We start from the raw sequence: 20,221 nt of genomic DNA on the forward strand, positions 1-20,221 counted from the left end.
ACCTGCTGTGATACATTTTTTAAGGTGGTGCTCAGAAAACATAGAGGTGTGCTTCTAAATTATAACGTGATAATTTATAAAGTTATAAATTAGCTCAAATGTTCACAAGAAAATGTTTATTTTCTTGATGAATAGGATTTTCATGAATGATTATCTGGATGAATAATTACTCTGATGAATAATTTCTCACAACTAAGCTTTTGGTGGTGACTACTCTCTGTTAACTAATTTATTTCTCAAAAATGACCAGAGAAAAGTATTTCATTATATAATTAAATCCTTCTAGTTCTTTCTTAAGATTGGTAAGTCAATGGAACATTTGTTAATGATTACAATAGTTTTAATAATTTTAAAATGTAAAATAGTTGATTCAATTGTTTTAAAAGCAAGGTATAAGTATTTTAGAATATAATAATCTCTAATAGAAATAATGGAATTAAATACATATCGGTGATTGGAATACATTGTTTATCACCACCCTGCTATTCCTGAAGAGGAAAGATGAAAGAATTGTAGTAGATTAAGAGCCTTCTTATTTGAATATTTTATAGCAACTGTATATACACATACATATCCTCTCCCCACACCAACACCACAATTACAACCCCACACACAGAGTTACTGCTCCTGAAGTTTACATAGATTCTACAGAATTACAAGTCAAATCTACAAGCAAAATACTTACTTTCTGTTTGGTGCTATTTCTGTGTAGTATGATAGGACAAACCATAAAATGCTATGAAATATCCTATTTATTCTCTTCAAACTGGGGAATCAATAAAGGTGAAGAAAAAGATTATTTATTATCTAATCTTAAATTTTACCAAAGTATTATGTAAATGTCACATAGCCTGGTCTCCTAGATCTGGGCATAGCATTCAGATTTTTTTTTAAGATCCCAGAGCAAGCCATTTATTATAACATGACTATTTTAAGAATGGTCAGCTAATTATGTCTTTAGAAAATGCAGTCTAGGCATTATCAAACAAATCTTAAATGCATGCATAATTGATTTTAAAAAGCAAATTGATTATCAAATGGGCAAGTTAAAATATACTACATTGTTATTAAATGTGATTGTTTTTGTAACTGTACTGAAACAAGACCACATAGAAATCTCCATTTTTGTGCTCTTCTGGAGTATTTTTTTTCTGTTTTCTCCTTATAAATTCAGATAAAACTTTGGCAATAAATAAGAATCTTTCCTCACAAAAGCCAGATTTTGCAAACAGCTTACATCTGTATAAGGAGGAATATTTTGCATATGAGACGTACATTCTTCTTTGTTCTCATTTGTAGTGAGTTGTCAAGTAAGGCTGTAATACAATTTTGAATATTACCTCTGTGATTACGATCAAGTATGTGAAAACATCTTCAAGATAAGATGCCCATGACAATAGTTGTTTCAGGTGAAGAACTGAGAAAATTCTATAGATAATGTAAGCAAAACCCAGGTATCTCAGTTGCATGTCAATTTCTCTTAGACTCATTTGGTGTCTGAATTATTTGTAAGATTACAATTTTCTTACTATACATGGGCAGGATTGATCTAGACTTGCTTTCATTCCTCTTTATTAATAACATTTTTACTAAATTATATTTTCTCTTTTTAACAATATATGTGGGGAAAATTATGTCTATGAAAATAATAAATTAATAACACTATTAAAAGCCAAGTAATTAAGTTAAATATGTGACTGCTGTTTAGTAACCCTATGCAAATTCCAGACTTTTCTGAGAAAAGGCTAAGAAGTTTATATTATTACCAGAAATTTGTAGTCTAGTGATGTGGACAAATGGGCTACATTGAAGCCATCTAATTCATTAAATTTGAGACCAGAGCAAGAATAAACCTAAGCATCAAAAGGTGGAAGTCAAACATGTTAAATCGATATATTATGTAGCCTTATGCAGTGTGGTTCCAAGCCATTAAAAATCTGTTAAAAATTGAAATATAAATTATTCACTAAACAAGAAAGTTTAGCTAATAGTCCAGAACACATTCAAATTCAAGATCTTATCTTCTGCACCCCGCAATAGATCCTGTTGCATTTTGCTCATACAAACCTTAGCAAAAATGTGTAGATTGCAAGTGTTTTTAAATATAACAGTACGCTTAAGATTTTTCCAGGTTAGTGCACTTTAAAGATTTAAATAATTACTTAAAATTAATAATTTCTGTATTTGAGAGGCCAATGCTACTAGAGCAAAATATCCAATTACTAAGTGCTTCTTTTTGACCAGATGGACTAAAAAAGACCTCTGCCCCACTGGTCCACTTTATTTTCAAATATATACTTCTGTATCTTGTTTAGAGTTGAGAAGAATTAAAAAACGCCTAAATTGGAGCTTGCAGTGAGCCAAGATCGCGCCACCGCACTCCAGCCTGGGCGAGAGTGAGACTCCATCTTAAAAAAAAAAACAAAAAAACAAAAAACAAACAAACAAAAAAAACGCCTAAATTATGAGATGAGTATTTTCCATATTGTCAGAAATAAAGTCATAAATGAAAAAAAGTAGAAGAACCTGATATATTGAAGGATATAAATCTAACTCAATGATTATTTTAGGGGTTTTTACCCTTTTTGTTCACTGATGTATCCTCTGCATGCAGAAATGCTTCTGTAACATTGTAGAGGTTCAATACATATTTGCTAAATGAGACCACTTTGATCTAATAGTAACTATATAAATACATCTGCTAGACTTCTCAATATTTTAATCAAACCCTACCCTGTTGTCTGTACACACACAGTTTCCTTCTTTGACCTCTATTTACCATCCAAACTATTGTCAAGAACTGCAGCATAAACCAAATCACAATAACTTGGCTTGAAAGAGTCATCTATCACCTATCATATCCTATATAGATAAAAGTGTGCCTATTCCTGGAATTCACAGTGGTAAATATCTTAATAAATGGGTAAAAATACTATTAAGAGTGCCAACATGATTATTGGTAAAGGACTTACCAGCATCATGGGAAAGTTAATTCTTTGAGAAATCTGAGTTAATTATTTAAACATGTTACAAGAAGTAAAGAAAGTTTAAGAGAAACTTTTATAAGAAAACAAGACCCATAAAGTCTTATTGCTTCAAATCTCAAACCTGAATCTGATTAAATGTCTATATCCAACCAGCATTTTTTTTTAACTTAGGAAATTCAAAACAAAAGAACAAGAATACCATCGGACTATCTTAAGCAAAATCCAGACTTTAGAATACACTTTGGGAAACTAACCTAAGTTCATCGATCAATAAGTTGCAATAAAGAGAAAAGAGAGAAATAGAAAGTTAGTTTATATATTAAAATCAATATCAACAAATTTCGGGGTTTGAGGAAAAATTTATTGTGTTAAATTTGTCCATTTCTGTTTCCTGTTTACTAACACTTCTTTAAGTGTTTAGAAATTAAAAAATTTCTAAAGGTAGTTTTGAGTTTATAATCCTAGAAATATATTATTGATTTCAGATATTGTTTTTTTACTCCAAAAAGACTTGAAATACACTAGCATCCAGATATTCTGGGATATACAGCAATATGGATCTCTGGGTTGCTTCCAGTTTTCTTGGTTCAGTGTTTAACAAAGATATAAGTAATTTTATCTCTGAGAATAAACCCCAAATTTTATTGATAGTGCACTGTTTACTTGTCTGAGCCAACTAGTAAACTACATATATCAAATGTAGGCTGAATTTAAATCTAGCTCACTATAAATAAAAACTTTAGCATAATTTTGCTAAGAAATAAATATTCCTTTTCTAATTTTCACACCATAACCATGAAAAATTATTATATCTCACAAATGACAGACAACTGACAGGTAGGGTGCCCTTGTTAGATATAAACTACAATGAATCAGATGGCATCTGTCGTATTCATCAAAACGTTATGTCACTTTGATGATGTCTGATTTATTTTCTTTTGTAAGGTGAATAGCCTGACATGAACAAATTTTGATTTAATATGTGAAATGAGTCAAAAGAGAGCACAGTATATAATTTATTAATGGTATTCATTTTTATTATATTTAAAATTGGGTTCTTATTTTAACACTGTAATAAAAAAATAATTGTTTTAGTTCTCATGATTAAAATAGCTATGCTATGCAAAAATAGTTAATAGAAAATTATGACAAAAAATTCAACAGTAACTCAATTATTGTATTGCTCAAGGCTCATAAATACCAATTTAAGTTGAAATTTATTTGTAAACATGAATGTAATATATAAAACCCATTCTGGGCTATTTTAAAGGTACATTTGAAGACATTTTTAGAATTAAGCTAACTAAAATAATATGTGAAATAAAAACAAAGTAGGCCATATTTGAAATTCAGTACCTTAAATATTTCAAATTCACTAACAATTACGACAAATTCAACTCAACCTTCAATTTTCCAGAGCTAATTGAAGTTTAGATACGGCTTTTAGGATGGCAACTTTAATTTTCTTTCATTCTTTGGTATTTCACAAGTTGGCCATTGCAAAGTAAAATTATTATATTAAAATATTGCATATTCAAGGTTTTCAGCATTTTTCTATTGCAAATATGAATACAAAAGGAGATGGAAGAAATCCAAGGCCACATGAAAATCCTAACTAGGCTTTTCTTGTACTTTTGGCTTTCTTTCTAAGCTGTTATTTTGGCTTATACTCATTTTGCTTTTTCTTTTAATTGCTAGGGGGAAAACTGCTATAAGAAAAAGAAACACCTTTTGTTATTACATGTTAGAATATAAAATTTATTTCACATGGGCTGGGCGTGGTGGCTCACGCCTGTAATCCCGGTATTTTGGGAGGCCAAGGTTGGCAGATCACAAGGTCAAGAGATTGAGACCATCCTCACCAACATGGTGAAACCCCATCTCTACTAAAAATACAAAAATTAGCTGGACTTGGTGGCACGTGCCTGTAATACTAGCTACTTAGGAGGCTGAGGCAGGAGAATCACTTGAACCCAGGAGGTGGAGGTTGCAGTGAGCCAAGATCGCACCACTTCACTCCAGCCTGGTGACAGAGCGAGACTCCATCTCAAACAAACAAAGAGACAAAAAAGGTCTTTCTAATGATGTCAACTTTAAAAGCAAATTTATGTTATTTTGATTAGAGATGTACTGAACACTAACAAAAGAAATGCAATGGTACTTGGAATAAAAAGTTCATTTATTAATAACTGATACTTTTTTCAGACTTATCAACAGAATCTGCCATAGTAATTAAAATTCCGTTTTAAAACCTTTATTTTATAGTAGTTCCACAGAAGTGTAGATACTTGAAAGAGAAGAGACCATTGGATTCATCTAAAAAATGCTGTCCAATGGAAATGTAATGTTAGTCACGAAGGCAAGTCACATATATCAATAAACTTTCTATAGCTACCTTAAAGTGAACATGTGCAATTAAATTTAAGAATATATTTCATGTAACTCAACAGCTAAAAATATGTTTATTTCAAAATATAATCAATGCAAAAACACTAAGATATTTTGTATTTTGTTGTTGTTGTTCTACGACTTTCAAATCCATGGTGTATTGTATAGCACATCTCCATTTGGAATAAATATTTCTCGGTGCTGATAGCTACATGTTTCTATTGCCCACCATATTGGATGGTAAAGATCTACAGCATCCCATTACCTTGATATTCAGATGTGAGTATACCTTTTTTGAAGTGAGTCAGATAAAAGAAGGCTGTAAATGTCACATATTTTGATAAGCACTGTTGACACTTCATATCCACCCATTTCACAGCCATAGATTCAACCAACCTTGGATCAGAAATATTTGAAAAATAAAAGCAATAAAAAATAACAATACAACAATAAAAATATTTTTAAAATACAGTATAATAACTTTTATATAGTATTTACATTGTATTAGGTATTTTAAGTAATCTAGTTTGTGTAAATTATATATAAATACTTGCATAGTGTATATGCAGATACAGTTGTCCTTTGAACAACATGGGTTTGAACTGGGTCAGTCCACATATACATAGATTTTTTAAAAATATAATTTACATTGAGTATATCTTCCTATCCTGCTTCCCCCTCCACCTCCACCTCTTGCATCTCTTCCTTCTCTGCCACTCCTGAGACAAGAAGTCCAACCCCTCTTCTTCCTCCTCCTCCTCCTCACTGTGAAGATAATAAGGATGAAGAACTTTATGATGATCTATTTTCACTTAATGAATAGCAAATATATTTTTTCTTATTTGTGATTTTCTTAATAACATTTTCTTTTCTCTAACTTACTTTATTGTAAGATGTTTATATTATTGCAAGGCTTCCAGTCAAAAGTAGGCTATTCGTAGTTAACTTTTGAGGGAGTAAAAAGTTATACACAGATTTCTGACTGTGAGAATGGGGTGAAGTCCTGGAATCCATCCTCTTTTGATGCCAAGCAACAACTCTACTGGTCTCCATAGAGGCAACAAGGTTACTGGACACAAGTATAAACATTGGAGCCTACAGTGGCTGAGTTGATGTATTAGTTAGCATTAACTTTGGCATGTTATCTTTCCTCTTATTTGCTCAGTTTACCCGACAATAAAATGAGAATAATACTAATACTTATTTCACAGAGTAGTGAATCCAAGTATATAATATTTTTAATACAATGTCTGGAACATAGGATAATTATTGTAGGTATTCTTGTTTTACTCGACTTGCCATCTTTATGTAGATCATTTAACCTCTATCACTTACTTTAATGGTTAAAAATCAGTTTGGAGTAATTATTCATTGTAGAATGCATTGCTACACAATAAGCGTTTCTTGGATGAATATGTGATGGTCAAGCAAAACGTGTGCATTTTCTTTTGAATATACTCTTTGTAAGTCTGAGTCTCTCACCTTCTCAGAACTATTAAAATCCAAAATCACCTAATAAAATTTTGGCTATCTCTTTGATATATTTAATATTAAATGATATAGTATCACAAGATGCTACATATTTTAATACCAAGTGTAGTAGTCAGGATTCTCTAAAGGGAACCAATAGGATAGGTGTATATATAAAGGGGAGTTTATTAAGGAGTACTGACTCACATTATCACAAGGTGAGGTCCCACAATAGGCCATCTACAAGCTGAGGAGCAGGGAAGCCAGTCCAAGTCCCAAAGCTGAAGAACTTATAGTCTGATGTTCAAGGGCAGGAAGCATCCCGCACAGGAGAAAGATGTAGGCTGGGAGACTAAGCCAGTCTAGTCCTTCCATGTTCCTCTGCCAGCTTTTATTCTGGCCTTGATGGCAGCTAATGAGATTGTGCTCACCGAGATTGAGGGTGGGTGTGCCTTTCCCAGTCCACTGACTCAAATGTTAATCTCCATTGGCAACACCCTCACAGACACACCCAGCAACAATATTTTGCATCCTTCAATCCAATCAAATTGACACTCAGTGTGAACCATCACACCAAGCTATCCATTTTTTTTCCTTCCATAGTATTTAAATTAAGTTTCTGAATATTGTCATGTAACTTTTTGGTTTTCACTGGACGAAGTGCTTCATCCTTGTTTATCCTCCACTCCATTTTACTTTATGTGTGTATGTATGTATATTTATATAGAGACAGTTTCACTCTCGCCCCCCAGGCTAGAGTGCAAAGGCACAATATCGGCTAACTGCAACCTCCGCCTTCCAGGTTCAAGAGATTCTCCTGCCTCAGCCTCCCAAGGTGGGATTACAGGTGTCCACCAGCACACCCAGCTAATTTTTTGTATTTTTAGTAGAGACAGGGTTTCACCATGTTGGCTAATGGTTTCACCATTAGCTGGGATTACAGGTGCCCACCACCACACCCAGCTAATTTTTTGTATTTTTAGTAGAGACAGGGTTTCACCATGTTGGCCAGGCTGGTCTCAAACTCCTGACCTCAGGGGATCCACCTGCCTCGGCCTCCCTCTCCACTTCTTTTTAATCTTTATTTGTCATGCCACTTGATTCCCATAGTCATTGTGGGCTTCTTTTTTTTCTCTGAACTTCTAATCTATCTACATGTCTCTGCTACTGAAGCAGTTCAAATTGAATGGCACTTTGATGCAGTTCAATAGAATTACATAAGGAAGGCTATCACCCATGTGTCCCACGATGTCATGATGCTTTGCCTGCAAATCAAAGTAACAGTGAACATTTATGCATTTATTGAAGCATCAGGCAGATATTTTTGGTGGATGACTAAGGTGGTCTTAGAAGAAAAAATTCAAAATTAATAATATTCAAGTAGAAGTTCCAAAATAAAATCTACCTGAAAACTTCAGAATCTTTTTTTTTTTTTTGAGAGAGAGAGTTTGAGTGTAGAATTGGACTTTGCCAAAATTTATTTTAGAAAGATGATATTTGTCTATCATAAATAAAAGTGGGGAAGTGAAAATAGGAGGGGAAAATATGAAAATGGTACATGTAGACATAACAATACAGTTTTGCATTCCTAGAGAGTTTATAAATAACTAATTTCTAAATGTATCAGTATACAGAAAATATATTGTCTAAATTCATTCTTTTTTTGGTCTTTTGTGATGATAAGCCCAGATTTTTCTTGCCTACTATTTTAAAAGTGATTTACTAATAAGTTCTTTTTTTGGTAATTGCTTAATTATAGCATTATTGTATTTTTAGTGCTCATAAATGCAATAAAATCTTTTTGCATTTGTGTTCCATTTACAAAATTTCTGGAGTACATAAAAAGTACATATTAGTGAACTGAACTGTTTAGGCTATACAATTTCAGTTAGCTGAAATTAGCCACCAAATGGTGGATAAGCTTATTGGAAAAATATATACGATGCTGAATTTTTGAAATAAAGGTGTTTTAAAATGACTTTCCTTCACTTTCAGAAAGTTGTGAACGGCAAAAGAGAATAAAAATGCCTAATGCAATCAGAACTTACTACAAAAAGTATAAGGAAACTATCAGAGTTAGGCCACTAGCCTTCCTTGGTATTATTTTTAACTAATTTAAGAAGAGTATTACTTCAGTGATTCTTTGTGATCCTGTTTTGAGTCTCAAATTTTATTAAATTTATTTATACTTTTATCATCATAATGAAGCTTACAAAAACAGAAAGTCTCATTTTTCATTAAGTCCTGATAATTGGTCCAAAGTTAAGCTTTAATAACATGTAAATGCTGCTGAAGAGTAAGATAATTCATTTTGTAACTGATTATTGTTAATGCCTAGTACAGAAATTACTGAATAAGGCAAGAACAAACCAGGAATTCCTAGAGGACCCACAGGCCCTTTGAAGGAAGTGGGCTGCTCCCGCAGGAACTGGGAGACACCCCAAATACTGTGAGTGTCCCAAGTGTGGAAGTGGGAAAGGGAGACCCTCCTCTTCCTAACACACACCGGTACTGGCGAAGCTAAAGGTCTGTTTGTGGGAGAAGTTACTGACTTTACCTGGAGCTGAGACAATTTAGAGAGTGGAGTGTAATACAGGGGTAGAGGAAGCTGCAGAGAGGCCCTGGGAGCTCACTGGGTTCCCAAGCAGCCCATTCCTGCCCAGCACCACAGGGATCCATCAGGAGGGTGGCCAGAGAAGCAGGAGGTAAAACTCCACAGGGAGAAGGAAATCTGTAGCTGAACTTTGTATCAATTTGAACAAGGCAAGAAGCCTCCCGGCCAGAACCTCAAGGAGGGTGCAAATCTGGTGTGCAGTCTCCACAGGCAGGGGAAGAACCAAGCCCTTTTCTTTTGCAGCTGGGAGGCAGGAGTTGGGCAGCCTCAGGCAAGTTTTCAAGCCTGTCTTGCTCTCCACCTAGAAACAGACTCAGGGCTATTGCGATGGGGACACGGTGGGAGTGAGACTGGCTCTTTGGTATCCATGGGAGCTGAGTGAGTCCTGTGACTGCCGGATTTACCCCACTTCCGTGACAACTTGATGACTCAGCAGAGGCAGCCATAATCCTCCTAGGTACACAACTCCAGTGACCTGGAAATCTCACACCCATCCCTCACAGCAGCCTCAGAATGACCCACCCAAGGAGAGTCTGAGCTCAAATACGCCTAGCCCTGGCCCCGCCTGATGGTCCTTCCCTATCCACCCTGGTGGTGGAAGACAAAGGGCATATAATCTTGCGAGTTCTAGGCCCCGTCCACAGCTTGTCCCTTTCCATACTACTACAGCTTTCTGGAAAGCACCACCTGGTGAGAGGCCAACAAGCACAAAAGTAGAGCATTAAACCACCAAAGCTAAGGACCCTCACAGAGTCCATTGCACCCTCCACCACCTCCATCAGAATAAGCACTAGTATCCACAGCTGAGAGACCGAAAGATGGTTCACACCACAGGAATTTATGCAGACAACTCCCAGAACCAATCCAGAGCTGGGTAGACTCACTGGGTGGCTAGACCCAGAAGAGAAACAACTGGAACAGGAATTAAAAGAAATTTAAAAAATGTGTAAGCAAAAACTCAGTTGTATGTAAGAAAAACCAATTCCCCCTGAGGAAGAGAAAGAGCTGAAGTCCTTTAAAAATTGCCTGTTTTTCTGTGGCTAGTGAGCCTCATCTCTCCCTTTCCCAGGCATTGTGAAGACTTCTGTTTCTCTAGCTGTGCAGCTGCAAGGTCACTAAACAGATAATCTCAAGTCATAAAACATGTTGTTGTTTGAAAAGTAAGAAATAATGTAATGCATGTCTTAATTGAATAACTGTCTTTGTTTTTTCTGTAATATGCTTCCCCCTGCACAAATCTCCCCCCACCCCACAAAATGCTTAAAAGGTAGCTTGATTCTTTATTCAGGGCTCAGTCCTTTGGATGTTAATCCAACTGGGTCGGTGCACCTAAATAACTAAATAATTCCTCCTCAACCCCTCAGTCTCTCTGATTCCTTAATTATCCCGCTGCACAACAACCACTGCAATTCAGCTCACAAGAAGCCACATGCATAGGAAATGAAGGAGAGTACTACTACATCAAGGGAACACCCCATGGGACAAAGGAATCTGAACAACAGCCTTCAGCCCTAGATCCTCCCTCTGACAGAGCCTACCCAAATGAGAAGAACCAGAAAACCAACTCTGGTAATCCAACAAAACAAGGCAATTTAGCACCCCACCCCCAAAATCACACTAGTTCACTAGCAGTGAGTTGATCCAAAACAAGAAGTAATCCCTGATTTACAGGAGATTAGTTATTAAGCTTATCAGGGAGGGAACAGAGAAAGTCAAAGCCCAATGCAAGGAAATCCATAAAACGATACAAGAAGTGAAGGGAGAAATATTCAAGGAAATAGATAGCTTAAAGAAAAAAACAATAAAAAATTCAGGAAACTTTGGACACACTTTTAGAAATGCGAAATGCTATGGAAAGTCTCACCAGTAGAATTGAACAAGTAGAAGAAAGAAATTCAGAGCTTGAAGACAAGGTCTCCTAATTAACCCAATCCAACAAAGATAAAGAACAAAGAATAAGAAAATATGAATAAAGCCTCTAACAAGTCTGGGATTATGTTGAATGACTAAACCTAAGAATAATTGGTGTTCCTGAGGAAGAAGGGAATTCTAAAAGCTTGGAAAACATATTTGGGGGACTATACTTCCCCGACCTTGCTAGAGATCTAGATATCCAAATACAAGAAGCACAAGGAACACCTGGGAAATTCATCACAAAAAGATCATCACCTAGGCACACTGTCATCAGGTTATCCAAAGTTAAGATAAAGGAAAGAATCTTAAGAGCTGTGAAACAGAAGCACCAGGTAACCTGTAAAGGAAAACCTATCAGATTAACAGCAGATTTCTCAGCAGAAACCCTATAAACTAGAAGAGATTGGGGCCCTATCTTCAACCTACTCAAACAAAACAATTACCAGCCACGAATTTTGTATCCAGCGAAACTAAGCCTCATATATGAAAGAAAGATACAGTTGTTTTCAGACAAACAAATGCTGAGAAAATTCGCCATTACCAACCCATCACTACAAAAACTGCTAAAAGGAGCTCTAAATCTTAAAACAAATCCTGGAAACACACCAAAACAAACCCCTTTAACGCATAAATCACACAAGAGCTATAAAGTGAAAACAAAAAACAAAAACAAAGTACACAGCATGATGAATGCAACAGTACCTCACATCTCAATACTAACATTGAATGTAAATGGCCTAAATGCTCCACTTATACAGAACCACAGAAAGGATAAAAACTCACAAACTACCTATCTGCTCCCTTTAGGAGACTCACCTAACATAAGGACTCACACAAAGTAAAGGGGTGGTAAAATACATTTCATGCAAATGGACTCCTGAAGTGAGTAGGGGTAACTATTCTTATATCAGAAGAAACAAACTTTAAAATAACAACAGTTAAAAGAGACAGAGGGATATTATGTAATGGTAAAAGGCCTTGTTCAATTGGAAAATATCACAATCCTAAACATATATGCACTAACACTGGAGCTTCCAAATTTATAAAACAATACTAATAGACCTAATAAATGAGATAAACAGCAACACAATAATGGTGAGGGACTTCAATACTCCACTGACAGCACTAGACAGGTCATCAAGACAGAAAGTCAACAAATAAACAATAGATTTAAACTATACCTAGGGACAAATGGATTTAACAAATATATACAGAACATTTCATCCAACAACTGCAGAATACATATTCTATTCAACAGTGCATGGAACTTTCATCAAGGCAGACCAAATGATAGGCCATTAAATGAGCCTCAATAAATTTAAGAAAAGTAAAAGTATATCAAGCACTCTCTCAGAGCACAGTGGAATAAAGCTAGAAATCAACTCCAAAAGGAACCATCAAAACCATGCAAATACATGGAAATTAAATAACCTGTTTCTGAATGAACATTGGGTCAAAAATGAAATCAGGATGGAAATTTTAAAAGTATTCAAACGAATGACAATAATGACACAACCTATCAAAACCTCTGGGATACAGCAAAGGCATAAGAATGATACAATGGGCTTTGGGGACTTAGAGGGAAGAGTGGGAGTGGGTAGAGGGATAAGAGACTGCAAATATGGTGCAGTGTATAGTGCTTGGGTGATGGGTGCACCAAAATCTCACAGATCACCACTAAAGAACTTATTCATGTAATCAAAAACCACTGTATCCCAATAACTGATGGAAAAATAAAAAAACATAAAAAATAAATTACTGAATAAGTAATTGAATTGAAGTCTCAATTTATGACAACTATTGTGTTGTTGAAATTTACATGTCAACAAGCGAATAACAAGATAATGTATTTTTTAAAGTTTAGGCAATATGCCTGATTTCTGAAACTCACAGTTTAATCTGCATGAACATATATTACTGTACTTATTTTTTTGGACACAAGGTCTCACTCTGTCGCCCAGGGTAGAGTGGGTGCAGTGGCATGATTTCAGGTCACTGCAGCATCTACCTCCTGGGCTCAAGCAATTCTCCCACCTTACCCTCCTGAGTAGCTGGGACTAACAGGTTTCCATCTCCATGCCTGGTTAATTTTTGTAATTTTTTTTATGTAGAGATGGAGTTTCACCATGTTGCCCAGGCCAGTCTCGAACTCTTGAGCTTAAGCAATCTGGCCACCTCAGCCTCCTAAAATACTAGGATAACAGGTGTGAGCCACCATATCAGGCTGGCAATTTTTGGAGTAATCTGCATTTGAAAAATATTTATTAGTATTTTAATGATTATGTCAATAATTGCAATCATCAAGATCAAACTATATTATTAACATAACTTATAAATTCAGTTAAATTTAACATATTACTGGTTGAGTATTCCTTATTCAGAATGCTTGGCATAGAAATGTTTCAGATTTTGGAAATCTTCAGACTTTTTGAATATTTGTGTGTAAATAATGAGATATCTTGGTGCTGGAACTCAAGTGTCAACATAAAATTTATTTATGTTTTATATACACCTTATGCACATAAGCAGATGATAATTGTATGTAACATTTTAAATAATTTTGTACATGAAACAAACTTTGTGTACCTTGAATCATCAGAAAACAAAGGTGTCAGGTGAGGAATTTCCACTTGTGGTGTCATGTTGGTGCTCCAAAAAATTTGTGTTTTGTATTTTTGGATTAGGTTGCTTAACCTGAGTCTATCTAATGTTTTTTGTTATCAATATTATACCTATAGAGGGAGATTATTTTTTCTAACAAAATAAACATGCAAGCTAGTCACCTAATTACATAATTTTCGGACTGCATCCGGTGCATGATGAATCCTTACTAATTTCAGCTTAAAGTTTAACTTACCGTTTCACATTATATTCCAAACTGAAATATACTACTACTGTTCTTTTTGAAATATTTATTTATTTCTTTTTTCAATTTTTACTTTAGATTCAGGGGGTACAATGTAGGTGTGTTACCTGGGTATATTGTACGATGCTGTGGTTTGAGGTACAAATCATCCTGTTACCCAGGTAATGAGCATAGTACCAATCAGTTAGTCTTTCAACCCTTGCCTTATCCCTCTCTGACTCCTCTAGTAGTTCCCAGTGTCTATAATTTCCATCTTTATTCTATGACTACCCAGTATTTAGCTTCCACTTATAAATGAGAACATGCAGTCTTTGATTTCTATTCTTGTATTAATTCACTTAGGATAATGACCTCCAGCTGCATCTATGATGGTGCAAAGAACATTATTTTGTTCTTTTTTATGGCTGCATAGTATTCCATGATGTATATGTAACATATTTTCTTTATCCAATCCAGTATTAATGGGCCCCTAGACTGATTTTTTGTCTTTGCTACTGTGAATAGCATGAATATGAACATATGAGTGCATGTTTCCTTTTGATGTAATTATCTATTTTCTTTTGGTTATATACGTAGTAATAGGATTGCTGGGTCAAATGGTAGTTCTAAGTTTTTTGAGAAATCTTCAAACTGCTTTCCACAGTGACTGAACAAATTTACATTTCCACCAACAGTGTATAAACATTCCCATTTTTTTGCAGCCTTCCCAGAATCTGCCATTTTTCGACTTTCATGGTAGCCATTGTGACTAGTGTGAGATGGTATCTCATTGTGGTTTTGCTTTACATTTCTCTGATGATTAGCAATGTTGAGCATTTTAAAAAATATATTTGTTAGACACTTGCGTGTCTTCTTTTAAGAAGTGTCTGTTCATGTTTTTTGCTCATTTATTAATGGAGTTATTTGTTTTTTGCTTGTTCAATTGTTTAAATTACTTAATGATCCTGGATATTAAATCACTGTCAAATGCATAGTTTGCAAATACTTTCTCCCATTCAGTAGGCTGTTTACTCTGTTAATAGTTTGTTTTTCTGTGCAGAACCTGTTTATTTTTATTAGGTCCCATTTATCAATTTTTGCTTTTGTTGCAACTGCTTTTGAGGACTTAGCGAAAACTTCTTTTCCAAGTCTGATGTCTAGAATGGTGTTTCCTAGATATTCTCTTAGAATTCTTACAGTTTGAGGTCTTACATTTTAATATTTAAATCACCTTGAGTTCAGTTTTGTATGTGTTGAAAAGTAGGGCTCCAGCTTCATTTTCTGCATATGGCTATTAAGCTATCCCAGCACCATTTATTAATCCCCACTGATAATTTTTGTAAATTTTGTTAAAGATTAGATAGCTGTAGGTATGTGGCTTTACTTCTGGGTTCTCTATGCTGTTCCATTGATCTAGGTGTCTATTTTGTAAAAGAACCATGCTGTTTTGGTTACTGTCACTTATATTATACTTTGAAGTTGGATAATATGATAACTCTGGCTTTGTTCTCTTTACTTAGGATTGCTTTGGCTACTTGAGCTCTTTTGATTCCACATAATTTTTAGCATAGCTTTTTTCCAATTGTGTGAAAAGCGACATTAGAAGTTTGATGTGAATAGAATTGAATCTGTAAATTGCTGGGTAGTATGACCATTTTAATGATAATTATTCTTCCAACCCATGATCAAGGATCGTTTTTCCATCCATGTCATCTACAATTTCTTTTAGCAGTGTTTTGTAGCTTGCCTTGTACAGATTTTTCACCTCTTCAGTTAGATGTACTCCTAGTCTATTTTTTTTTGTATGGCTATTGTAAATGGAGTGCATTCTTTATTTTGCTCTCAGCTTGAAAGTTATTGGTGTATAGATATGCTACTGATTTCTGTACATTCATTTTGTATCCTGAAACCTTGCTAAAATTATCAGTTCTAATAGCTTTCTGGCACAGTCCTTAAGGTTTTCTAAGTATAGAATCATATTGCCATTGAAGAGAGATAGTTTGATTTCTTATTTTCCTATCTGGATGTCTTTTAATTCTTTCTCTTGTCTTATTATTTTGGCTAGCACTTCCAGTACTACTTTGAATACATGTAGTGAGAATGGGTATCCTTGTCTTGTTCCACATATCAAGGGGAATGCTTCTAGTTGTTGCTTATTCAGTGTAATGTTGGCTGTGGGTCTGACACATATGATTCTTCTCATCTTATGGTATGTCCCTTCAGTACCTGGTTTGTTGAGGGTTTCTATCGTGAAGGAATGTTGGATCTTATTGAAAGCTTTTTCTGCTTCTATTGAGATGAACATATGATTTTTGCCTTTGATTCTGTTCACATGGTGAATCACATTTATTGATTTGCATATGTTGAACCAAACTTGCATTCCAAGAATGAAGCCCATGTGATCATGGTGATTTAACTTTTTGATGTTTTGTTAAATTCAGTTTGCTCGAATTTTGTTGAAGATTTTTGCATCTGTGCTTATCAGGGATCAGGGATATTGGCCTGTAGTTTTCTAGTTTTGTTTTTTTCTTTACCAAGTTTTGGCATAAGGGTGATGCTGGCTTCATAGAATTAGTTAAAGAGTAGTCCCTCCTCCTGAATTTTTTGGAACAGTTTCAGTAGAATTGGTACTACATCTCCATTTTACATCTGGTAGAATTCAGCAGTGAATCCATCATGTTTGGGCATTTTTTTGGTTGGTAGATTTTTTATTATGTATTCAGATTTGAAACTCAGTATTGATCTGTTCCGTGTTTCATTTTCTTCTGGAGTCAATCTTGGGAGATTATATGTTTCTAATAATTTATCAATTTCCACTAATTTTCTAGTTTTTGTGCATAGTGGTGTGCATAATAGTCTCTGAGAATCATTTGTATTTCTGTGGAATCAGTTGCCATGTGACCTTTGTCATTTCTGATTGTGCTACTTGGATCTTCTCTTTTTTTCTTTGTTAATCTAGCTAATGTTCTATTGATCTTGTTTATCCTTTCAAAGACTCAACATTTGGTTTTGTTGATTCTTTGTATAAATTTCTGGATCTCACTTTTCTTCAGTTCCACTTTGAGTTTATAGTTGCCTTTTTTTTTTTTAAATGCTCCCTTTAGGCTTAGTTTGTTCTTTAGTTTGTTCTTGTTTTTCTAGTTCCTCTGGCTGTGATATTAGAGTATTAATTTGAAATCTTTCTAACTTTATGAGGAAGGCATTTAGTGCTGTAAATTTTCCTCTTAACATTGCTTTTGCTGCATCCCAGAAATTTTAGCATGTTGTGTCTCTGTACATTTATTTCAAAGAATTTTAAAAATTTCTGCCCGGATTTTGTTGTTTACCCCAAAGTCATTCAGGTGCAAGTTGTTTAATCTCTATGTCTTTCCGTGGTTTGAAGAGATCTTGTTGGTACGGACTTCTGTTTTTATTCTGTTGTGGTCTGGGAGAATGGTTGGCATGCTTTTGATTTTTTTGAATGTATTGAGACTTGCTTTATGGCCAAGCATGTGGTTAATCTTTAAATAATTATTTTATTGTTTTATTTTTAAGTTCCAGGGTACATGTGCAGGATGTGCATATTTGTTACATATGTAAACTTGTGCCATGGTGGTTTGCTGCACGGATCAACCCACCATCTAGGTATTTAGCCCAGCAGGTATTAGCTCTTTTCCCTAATGCTCTCACTCCCAGCCCTCCCCTGACAGGCCCAATTAAGTGTTATTCCCCTCCCTGTGTCCATGTGTTCTCATTGTTCAACTCCCACTTATAAGTGAGAACATGTGGTGTTCTGTTCCTGTTAGTTTGCTGAGAATAATGGCTTTCAGCTTCATCCATGTCCCTGCAAAGGATATGATCTCTTTCCTTTTTATGGCTATGTAGTATTCCATGTTGTATATGTACCACAGTTTCTTTATCCAGTCTATCACTGATGAGCATTTGGGTTGATTCCATATCTTTGCTATTGTGAATAGTGCTAAAATAAACATACACATGCATGCATCATTATAATAGAATGATTTTTATTACTTTGGGTATACACCCAGTAATAGGATTGTTGGGTCAAATGGTATTTCTGGTTCTAAGTCTTTGAGGAATTGGTGCACTGTCTTCCACAATTGTTGAACTAATTTACACCCCCACCAACGGTGTAAAAGTGTCCCTATTTCTCTGCAACCTCGCCAGCAACTGTTGATACTTGACTTTTTAATGATTGCCCTTCTGACTGGCATGGGATGGTATCTCATTGTGATTTTGGTTTATATTTCTCTAATGATCGGAGATGCTGAGCTTTTTTTCATATGTTTGTTGGCCCCATATATGTCTCTTTTTGAGAAGTGTCTGTTCACATCCTTTGTCTATTTCTTGATGGGGTTGTTTGTTTGGTCCTTGTAAATTTGCTTAAGGCCTTTGTAGATCCTGGGTATTAGCCCTTTTTTAGACAGATAGATTGCAAAAATGTTCTCCCATTGTGTAGGTTGTCTGTTTGCTCTGATGATAGCTTGATTTGCTGTGCAGAAGCTCTTTAGTTTAATTAGATCCCATTTGTCAATTTTTGCTTTTGTTGCAATTGCTTTTGGCGATTTCATCATAAAGTCTTTGCCTATGCCTATGTCCTGAATGGTATTGCCTAGATTTTCTTTTAGGGTTTTTATAGTTTTGGGGTTTACATGTTAGTCTTTAATCCATCTTGAGGTAATTTTTGTGTAAGGTGTAAGGAAGGGTCCAGGTTTTATTTTCTGCATATGGCTAGCCAGTTCTCCCAGCACCAATTATTAAATAGGGAATCCTTTCCCCATTGCTTGTTTTTGTTGAGTTTGTTGAAGATCAGATGGTTGTAGATATGCAGTTTTATTTCTGAGTTCTCTATTCTGTTCCATTGGTCTATGTCCCTTTTTTTGTACCAGAATCATACAGTTTTGGTTACTACAGGCTTGTAGTATAGTTTGAAGTCAGGAGTGTGATGTCTCAGCATTGTTCTTTTTCTTAGGATTGTTTTGGCTACTCAAATTCTTTTTTGATTCCATATCAATTTTAAAATTGCTTTTTCTAATTCTTTGAAGACTATCAGTGGTAGTGTAATAAAAATAGCATTGAACCTATAAATTGCTTTGGATAGTATGGCCATTTGCACAATAGTGATCCTTCTTATCCATGAGCATGGAATGTTTTCCCATCTGCTTATATCCTCTCTGATTTTCCTGAGCAGTGATTTGTAGTTATCCTTGAAGAGGTCCTTCACTTCTCTTGTTAGCTGTATTCCTAGGTATTTATTTATCTTTGTGGCAGTTGTGAATGGGAGTTGATTCATGATTTGGCTTTCTACATGTCTGTTGTTGATGTTTAAGAATGCTTGTGATTTCAGCACATTGAGTTTGTATCCTGACACTTTGCTGAAGATGCTTATCAGTGTAACAAGCTCTTGGGCTGAGTCGAAGGGGTTTTCTAGATATAGGATCATGTCATCTGCAAAGACAGACAATTTGACTTCCTCTCTTACTATTTGAATATCCTTTATTTCTTTCTCTTGGCATGTGGCTAATCTTGATGTTCTGTGAGCAAGTAAGAGGAATGTATATCTTTTGCTTGATGCATGGAGTATTGTTTATATGTCTAGTAGGTCCAATTGGTCAAGTGGTGAGTTTATTCTAAAATTTCTTCTTAGTTTTATGTCTTGGTGATCTGTCTAATGCTCTCAGTGGGGTATTGAAGTCCCCACTATTATTGTGTGGCTAAGTGTTCTCTTATCTCTAAAAGTACTTGTTTTATGAATCTGGGTGCTCCAAGGTCAGCTGCAGATATATTTAGAATACTTAAGTCCTCTTGTTGAATACTTTATTATTATTTAATTGCCCTTTTTAATCTTGTTTACTGTTGTTGGTATTAAGTTTGTTTAATCTGATATAAGAATGATGACCCTTACTCTTTTTTGTTTTCCATTTGCGTGGTAGATTTTTCTCTATCCCTTTGCTTTGAGCCTATAGGTGTTTTTATGTGTGAGATGGATCTCTTGAAGGTAGC

The sequence above is a fragment of the Symphalangus syndactylus genome, chromosome 15, assembly GCF_028878055.3.
Source record: "Symphalangus syndactylus isolate Jambi chromosome 15, NHGRI_mSymSyn1-v2.1_pri, whole genome shotgun sequence".
Taxonomy (NCBI): domain Eukaryota; kingdom Metazoa; phylum Chordata; class Mammalia; order Primates; family Hylobatidae; genus Symphalangus; species Symphalangus syndactylus.